At 38.4% G+C, this 9,982-nt stretch overlaps 1 pseudogene; it reads right to left on the reverse strand.

Annotated features, from left to right (window-relative positions):
* Positions 1-397: 397 nt before the first annotated feature.
* Positions 398-9,707, reverse strand: LOC125112435 (ER membrane protein complex subunit 4-like; annotated as a pseudogene).
* Between the last annotated feature and the right edge of the window lie 275 nt (positions 9,708-9,982).

The raw sequence follows: 9,982 nt of genomic DNA on the forward strand, positions 1-9,982 counted from the left end.
GTGTGCCGATAGTTGCTTCTTTTACATTCTTTTGGCCTTATGCATGCTGTATTTTTTTTTCTTTTTAAGCATTGTTCTCAACCATTTAAGTTAGTCAAAGGAGAGGCTGCTGTGGTTCTTGATTGAGCCGCAACCATTCTTCTGTTTACATAGTTATGGGTTTATGTGTTGTTTTGCTCTATCCTGGAAACATAAATAAAGTTTTCTACATTATTTTCAGTCACGATTGTGGCATAATTTCTTTGTATTGGCAGCGATATGTACACATTGTCTTTCTAGGCTTTGTCTCCTTGCCAGGGAGAAGAGACAATTGTGGATTCTTTCCAGCAAGTGACAATGCTAAGGGTTGGTGTGCTGAGAAGCCACCGGGCACACGGAAGGGCGTAACTAGATCCAGCTACACAGGCACCGCATGCTGCTTTCTCAGGCTCACCAAAGCAGCCTCCACCGTGAACTCCATCCTTTCAGGGGGCTCAGTGAAGGCTGACCGATCTGATGCATGTGTGGGCAGCAGTCCTCCTGACTGGCACTTTTAAGTAGCCCATGCCAGACGCCCAAGGTTCCCAGTGAGGTGCACCAAACCCTGAAGAGACGTCTGGCTTCAGCTTTCTCGCATCTTGAAAGTGGCTGAAATGGCCATAAGTGCCTGAATGGGTCGCCAGGTCCTCAAACACACCATCGTAGCGGGGAAGGTGGACATGGTGTTGCCGGCCATGTACGTGATGAAGAGGTTCACGGGAATCTATTTCAGGGGACCCGGGGCATATTTTATTTTTCCGTAGCTGGTGCTTCGTGTACTTAGATATATCCCTCTTTCTTTGAAAACTGTTTTTGAGCAAATCCCATTAAACATAATTTCACACTATTTTACAAAATCAAAAAATCAATTCCAGTTGGTTTGCTGCCATTTATTTTTTTCTTGTCTTCCTTTCCTATGATGAAGATTTTTGTATATTATCTCTATAATTTGTGTCATGCACACACATAGATGGTGGGGTACACACACACACACACACACACTCTCTCACACACGTTTACTGTATCCTAAGTATTTTTAATTGTTGGTATGTTATGGTGTTTTGACAACTCAAACATTCGTTTTGGCTAAGGAGGGACTGCCTTCCTTGGAGGGAGCCGGCTCTTGGAGATAACACATGCCCAGACAGGAGCATGCCTTTAGTGTGCCAACTCACCAGCCTGGAGCCTTGCCTCCCGTATCTGGCCCTTTTGCACCAAGAAGTGACACTCCTCTGCCTTTAGTAGCCAGGGCCCACCCTTACAGCCGACAGCCCTGTGAAATTATTCAAATTAGCCTCAGCTGTTTCCTTTATGCTGCCTTGCCTCTCCTGTGAATGCTCAGGAAAGGCCACAGGCCAAGCTCTACCCTGCATCTTGTCTTCTGCCTCCTGACCACCCTGGCAGTTTCCTTGGGTGGCCTTACAGAGCATGCCTGTGCTTCTTGGACCTATGGGCATTGTAAAACTCTGCTTTTTTCCCCCGAGTCTCCTTGTCTCCTCTTATGGCTGCACCTAACTGACCATCTCATAAAGAATATAAAGAATATAGGGAGTTCCCTTGTGGTTCAGAGGGTTAAGGATCTAGCATTTTCACTGCTGCAGCTCAGATCACTGCTGTGGCACAGTTTTGATCCTTGGCCGAAGAACTTCCACATGCCATGAATGAGGCCAAAAAAAAATATATATATATAAAACATTTATACGTCGCTCTCTTTCTTTCTCTCTTCCTTCTTCCCTTCCTTCTTTCTTTCCTACCTTCCATGGAGAGGCAGGGTAAAATCATTTATTTCATAGAAAAACATACACTTGGAAAACCTTCAATCCCCAAACACAGTTTTTAGAGAAAGTATCATCTGACTTTTTTATAACCCAATTGGGAGCAGAGTGTTATGACTCTGAAGAGCCATTAGTGCTATATTTCTGGCATCAGTTGTCCATATTGTTTTCTAATTTCCAAATCATGATGCTAGATAATCACCAGGAACAACTAAAATCAACAAAGGAAGTGTGACTATAAATAGCTCTCAGCAACAGAACTCTGAAAATGCATTAATTTTTCTATTCATGATTTAATCATGGATAGCTACTAGAAGAAAAAAAAAAAATTCAAAGCTCAGCCAAATGATGGAGCTCATATAGAAATGGTAAAAGTGCTATCAGCTGGCATCATGAGGAATTAGGCAAAATGATGATGTTTCTCTGATATCTTATTGGTTTCCTCCTTCATTTTGGTGTGGATAGAGGCCAGGTAATAAAAGGCTCCTGTATGTTAACTTATTGAAAAGTTATCTTCAAGTGGTGCATTCTAAGGCTTATGGGCCATGTCTTGACATTATAGGCATGGCTTAATTAATAAATGCACATAAATAAGTCAGCTCATAAAAACTCAAATTTGTCTAGAGCAGTGCTTCTCAAACATTAGTATTCACGAGATCCATCAAAGAGCTTGGTTAAAATATAGATTTCTCGTCCTCAGCCCTAGAGACAGTGATTCAGTAGGTCATGGATGGAGGCCAAGTAGGTGTTTGTCTAACAAACTCTCTGCTGATCCTGGGTAGGACCGTTTTCCAGTCAATGGTTAAAGTGTCTCCTTTATTCAGTGCTTAAAAACTAGGTTAGTGCCATATTACAGCATAGATTGTGAGTCATGAGAGAGAGGTTATGGCGTATTCAAGGATTGCATTTGCCAATGCATTCAGACCCAGTTTAGAAAGGCATTAACACAAACAAAAGATGAAATCGGGAGTTCCCCATGTGGCGCAGTAGAAACCAACCTGACTAGTAACCATGAGGTTTCGAGTTCTATCCCTGGCTTCTCTCAGTGGGTTAAGGATCTGGTGTTGCCATGAGCTGTGGTGTAGGTTGCAGATGCGGCTAGGATCCTGCGTTGCGATGGCTGTGGCTGTGGCCAACAGCTGTAGCTCAGATTGGACCCCTAGCCTGGGAACTTCCATATGCCATGGGTACGGCCCTAAAAAGCCAAATATATATATATATATATATATATATATATATATATATGAAATCCAAGGGTTGAAATGTTTAAAGTGTTAAACTTTCATCCAAAGTTCTCATTGTGGCGCAGTGGACATGAATCCAACTAGGAACCATGAGGTTTCGGGTTTGATCCCTGGTCTCGCTCAGTGGGTTAAGGATCTGGCATTGCCATGAGCTATGGTGTAGGTTGCAGATGTTGCTTGGATCTGGCCTTGCTGTGGTTGTGGTGTAGGCTGGCAGCTGCACCTTGGATTAGATCCCTAGCCTGGGAACCTCCATATGCCTTGGGTGTGGCCCTAGAAAGGACGAAAAGACAAAAAAAAAATTTCATCCATTTAAATATTAAATATATACATTATTGAATGCCTACTAAAGGTCTGCCCTTGTCAATGTGTACAGCGTGACGAACTCTATAAGCTTACACTTAAGCCCTATGTCTGCATGAGCTCACCTTTTGGAAAGGGACTTTAAAATTAAACAAAGAAAGATACAAATCAACATGGACGGACAAATTCTGATAAGGTCTATGAGGGACGGTCAGGTGGGACCTCCACGAGATGAATTCAGGAAATCTACGCTGATTAAAATCCACATTTAAAGTTAAATTTGCATGTTGAGTGGAAGTTAACAAAAGGAGGGGAAAATCAGACGAGGAAGGAAGACTGTCAGGTTCAGATACCACTTGCCCATCGGAAGAAGACTAGAGTGCGGAAACCTGGAAAGAAGCTCACAGCAGGAGTAAGTATGGGATGGGGCAAGTGAACAATGCCTCATGTTCTAAGTTCAGAAATGTAGATTTTAGTCTAAGTGCAGGAGAAAGTCACTGAAGGATTTTTAATGCGTTAAAGATTTTATGTCTTTAAAGGTCTCTTTTGCTGCTCCATTTAAAATGGAGAGAAGATGAGTTGGATGGGGAAACCCTTTGGAAGTCTAGTGAAATTCTCTATGTAACAGACCAATGGTGTTGTACATCTTGATAGGAGTTTTGCTCTTGCTTCTTTTTAGTTAATTCTAAAATCAACCTAGCTGGAATATTCTATGCCTGCTGTTTTACAGACTACTATATCCAGGAGCTGTTGGATCTCTCTTTATTACATGGGTGATTATCAGTGAAAAGTACATGTTTTCATAAACTCCCATCACTCTCCTTTTCTCCCTTAAAAACTCTTGTGGGGTTAGCTCTTGGCTGATTTATTTCCCCTCTAGGAGGTCATGGAGTGCTGAGTTATGGTACAAACTTAAAGCTTTGAGACCATAATAACAAAGTTCATAAGAGGGTCCATATCAAGATTCTTCTACTAAGTGATTGGTCTGCTTAACTCTCTCTGCTGATTCTCTCCTCTACAAAATGGGAATTCACTAAAGTTCCAAGCACATTGTAATACAGAAAGCCCAACAAAAGTCTTAATTATCACTACTCTTTTTTTACATAAAATCAAAATAAAAACACTTCTATAAATTTTATACTTCCATGGAAATGCTCTGATTACAAATGCAGATGAAAGATATCCACTTAGAGAACCATTTGTTGGTAAACGCTAACTACATATGAAGATTAAAATTTTAATGTATCTCATGGAATTTCAGTTAAATCCAGTATAGATCAGACACTGATATATTCAAAGAGAAATAGGATGGAAAATACATTGATATTTGAAAGATGTGCTGTATTACAACGAATTTTTTTTTCTTTACTTTTTAGGGTTGCACATGCAGCATGTGGAATTTCCCAGGTTAGGCTGCCAGCCTACACTACAGCCAGAGCAATGCAGGATCTGAGCCACGACTGCCACTTATACCACAGATCTTGGCAATGCCAGATCCTTAACCCACTGAGCAAGGCCAGGGATTGAACTCGAGTCTTTATGGTTACCAGTTGGGTTGGATAACCACCAAGCCACAATGGGAACTCCTTTTTTTTTTTTTTTTTTAATAAAAAATAGGAAACCATAGCCAGAAATATAGGAATCTGTAGAAACAACTTCACATTTTATTAAACATGGACAAAATCTTTTAACAATGCGCAAACCAAAAATAAACCAGTAGTTCAATTCATCTGAGAGGGAATAGATCAGAATAGTTCAGTTCCTCTCAGAGGGAATAGGTCGGGAAAAATAACGGCAATGATGCAATGCAAGGCACAACACGGGAGAATTAAGTGAAAGTACTTAATCATTTTGAAGTTCAGGCATTTTAAGTTTTTCAAGCACATCATTTAGTGTTATTGAGATGAGCTCTGAGTGAATATCACTCAGTGAACTAACTCAAGGGCTGGTCTCATTATTATTAATTATTATTTTATAGTGGGAATGGCAAAACCATAAGTACTTATGTTTTAACAAAATACGTATGCTAATATAACATGCTACGTCTTATAAAAGCAAAAATTTTGAATATATTTACAAAAGGAAATTTCGTTTCATTTCTAGCGATTTACAAATAAAACCGGTCCCATATCTGATTCACATCCATCTGTTAATTCAAAACGTTAATATCCATGCCCATAACTTATTTACAAAAGCAATATCAACCACGAAAACAGATGCTTTTCCGCATTAATATTGCTTACGCCTAACAAAATCCTCTTGTGTCGTTGCCAACTATGGCGTGAACTAAGATATGATTTAATAGAATGAAATGATGATTGAATTGTGATCGTTTCATTTTGTGGTGATCCATACATATGTTTAATATTCAAATCATAAACATTCCTATCATGGAATCAGCAATCAATCCATTCATGCATTCACCAAAATATTTTTTAAATTTTAAATGATTTTTATTTTTTGCACTTTAGTTGGTTATAAGTGTTCTGTCAGTTTTCTACTGTACAGCAAACTGACCCAGTCACACATACTTATATACATTCTTTTTCTCACATTATCCTCCATCGTGCTCCGTAAGTGACTAGATATAGTTCCTAGTTCTGTACAGCAGAATCGTATTACTTATCCATTCCAAAGGCAAGAGTTTGCCTCTATTAACTCCAGATTCCCAGTCCATCCCACTCCCTCCCCTCCCGCTTGGCAACCACAAGTCTGTTCTCCATGTCCATGAGATTCTTTCCTGCTGAAAGGTTCATTTGTGCCGTATATTAGATTCTAGATATAAGTGATATCATGTGGTATTTGTCTTTCTCTTTCTGACTTCCTTCACTTAGTATGAGAGTCTCTAGTTCCATCCACGTTGCTGCAAATGGCATTATTTTGTCATTCAGCAAAGTATTTATCGAGCTCCTATTTTTCCACATGCTTGGATTTGAGCAATACAATTAGCATAGCAGAACTCAGGGTGCTGGCTTTCTACAGGGGAAGGTATACAGTATCTTGTTAAATTATAGATATCACAGATATACATAGATACTAAATATTTCAGGCAGTGAAAAAAATGTATAAAGAAAAAAAATTGAGGGCATCTAGAGCGTCCCAATGGCTTCAGTTTTAGAAGAGGGGGCCAGGGAAGGCAGAGTCTGAATGAAACACAGGGACCCAGAAGGCATCTAGCCAAGAGCATTTCCAGGGAGAAGGAATGCCAGTACAAAACTAGATGGAAACTGCCTTTGGATATTCCGGGAGTAACTGTCGGGTCACTACATTTAGATCAGCAGGCATATGAGGAAGAGCAAGAATAAATAAAGTTGAGGGTGGCTTGATAACTTAGGAAGCACTTCAAGGCCTATTAGGGAATTCGTGTGTCAAAGAGAAGTAACTGGAGCTTTTTTTATTTGTTCTGTGTTTTCAGCTTTGCCCATGGCATGCAGAAGTTCCCAGCCAGGGCTCGAATCCAAGCCACAGCCGTGATCCAGACCAGAGCAGTGACAATGCCAGATCTTTAACCTCTAGGCACCAGAGAACTCCAACTGGAGGTGTTCGAGCAAAGGAATGACCAAAATCTAAAACAAGTATTAGGAGGACATGGGTTATGAGTAGAGAATTGACTTGTAAGGGCACAAAATGAAAGCAGGGAGATAGGAAGTGCGCTGTCGTGGTTGTCCTGGTGAGAAATTGTTGTTTGGGTAAGGATTCCAGTGTTGGCACTGTGAGAACTGGTCAAATCACAAAATATATGATCTATTCCGTGGAGATTTACTGGATATGCAATGTTTAGAAAAAGTAAGCCATTCGGGTTACTCCACGAACTGTAAGATAAAATCCCTATGCTTTCCTGATGCTTCATGATCTGCCTTCTGTCTCCTGGTCCTGTAAGCCATTTTTGCCCCCACATTCCCATATTTTATTTTCTTGTGATTTTTGGTTTTTTTCTACTTGAAATAATTACCTGTTTTGTAACATTCTCTATTTCGTGCCTACTTGTTTATTCAAATTCTCCACTCAGGACTTGCTTCCTCTGGGAAACCTTCCCGAAGGCAAGATGAGAACCCTGTCCTGGGCTTTATCAACCTTTTAAACTCTCTGTCTCTGCCTCTCATGGACACACACACACACACACACACACACACACACACACTTCTAAAATATACACATGCACTCCTAAAAAAAATACACACAGACATACTTTGACACAGCATCTACCTTATTGTATTGCAGTGTGTTCACCTTTCCTTCTTTCCCCTGGAATGTAGAGACTCTAGTTTCTTTTAGGTAAAAGACATGATGATTTTATTTTGTATCATTAACTTGTAATTCAGGGCCAGACACACTTTAGACGCTAAATAGACACATATATGAGGACTTTTTCTTAATTTTATATTCATTTCATTAAACACTTTTCAGGATGCCTAATGTGTATATGATATATTGCTTTAGGTTAGATAAATATTTCTGCAACATTGAATACTTGATGGGTTACATGTGACAAGTTTATTAATGCATAGTTCCTTAGAGAAAAAGCAACCCTTTGAGAACTGTCTGGGGAAAAGCCTGATTTTTGCACCCTATAGAGTGCAGGTGTATTTAAACTATAAAAGCTGTAGGAAGGCAATATCTGAATAGTTAAATAAGTCTCTCTGTCCATAAATATAAAGATCTCATGTTAAAAAAATCTTCTGTTGATTTTTTGAGAATTATAAATGAGATTCATTGAAAGAGAAAACATAAATCCCTTTATATTTGCTACTCTTGTTTAATAATTTATAGCAACACACTTCAGCAACTTATTAAAATAAAAGAAAAATTCCCATAAAGTGATGATATTGAGACCTTTGATTCTGAAGTGTGCTTGCAGAAACTTTTTAAAATCACATGATAACTTCTATAGTAGTTTTCAGCTCTTAATGTTACTTTTTTCCCCTGAAAATCATACAATGTATTATTAAAACAATATAGTTCTAGAAAATAATTTCTTTCTATTCAGAGCTATATGATGTTTTCTGTAGATTCAACAACTCTTTCAAGGATTGCTCCCTCAAGTATTGAGAAGCTTTCAGAAAATATATGGTAGTAAAAGAAAAGGATATTTTAATACATAGCAACAGGAAAAAAAAACACAATATGCTGTGAAAACTGTGATGGCAATTTTTGGATATTTTGCTACTGAAGTAAAATAAAACACTTTTAAGATAATTTTTCCCCTTACAAATACATACTTCACAGAAATGTGAGATCTCATAAATATCCAAGTGACACATTGTCCTTCAATAATAGTCATTTACTGGAACATAATCTATAGAACACACTCTATGGTAAATGATTGCAACTCACAATTCAGGTTCATAAATGGCTGAAAGAGATTCAAAAGAAAAGATAACCTCCTATAAGATAAATATCAAATATGCACATATCAAATATTGTATTAAACTCAATGAAGGACCCAGTAAGATGTTACAAAGAAAACTCAAAATACCATGCTTCTGTGCTCAGGTAAAAAGTGCCGAAGTGAATTTACAAAATAAATGCAAAACAGGTTGAATATACCAATTTCCACCATGCAATAATCATTTAAATTGTACTAGACAACATTTGAATTTCTAGGGACAAGAATTATTTGTTTGTTTCTTTGTTTTTATTAAAGTATAGTTGATGTACAATGTGGTGCCAAATTTGTTTTAATGAGTTTTTTTTGTTTACAGCTTAGAGAGATGTAAAATAGCTCAAAGATAATGAAAAAAGAAACAAAAAATAAAAATGAAAACATAGAATCTGAGAACCCCAAAGTGTGTCCTCTAAACAACACACAGTTTTCTTTAAAGACATTTCATACATTTTGAATCTTTTAATTCTTTCACAGCAATCTTGCATTCATGGACTAGGAGCATACAGCGTTTTGGTGTACAAGCTCAGAGTATGGAAGAGTGACTATGAAATCTCTAGTATACTATCGGAATTTAAATTATCATGCCATGTTACTTTACATTGGAACTTTTTTCCTTAGTGGTTCCTCATCTTAAATTCAGCAATTGTTTTTGTTCTTGCAGGTTCTCAATTCTTATATGCTTTCTAGAATTTTCCCTTCCAGGCATGCCAGTAAAATGTGAGTAATGAAGGTGTATTAGTATATGAGCTTTAGTGCAGCTTAAATGTTTAGTATGAGATTTGTATTTGATACATCTTTACCAGTGTGTGGCCATGTGCCTAGGTAAACCCTTTTGTATGAAGAAAGCAAAAACCAATGTACACAGCTCGCTAAAAACCATTGTCATGGATGGAAACCCATACCGTCTTCTCTATGGTGGGAAAATCTTACCTGACCAAACATTGTGACGCCAATATTGTGCTCCCAGCATTTCTGCTCCATCGTTCTTAGGATAAGAAAACACATTCGCCTTAATTCCAGGGACTATCTTGTAGGGTCCCTTCCAGGTGCGCTTTCAGATTTGGGAAGATATTCTACCAAATGTAATGGGCAAATGTCTCACATTTGGATGTAATACCCTTGGTCTTCCTGGGGCAAAATAAACCAAATTTTGCACATACCAGGTTGGGGGCTCTTTCCCTCCTCAGAAAGCCAACTGTAATGCTATACAATTCATGCTTTATGAAACAGAGAACATATCAACAGTTGCCATTGCC

The sequence above is a fragment of the Phacochoerus africanus genome, chromosome 12 (assembly GCF_016906955.1).
Source record: "Phacochoerus africanus isolate WHEZ1 chromosome 12, ROS_Pafr_v1, whole genome shotgun sequence".
NCBI lineage: Eukaryota > Metazoa > Chordata > Mammalia > Artiodactyla > Suidae > Phacochoerus > Phacochoerus africanus.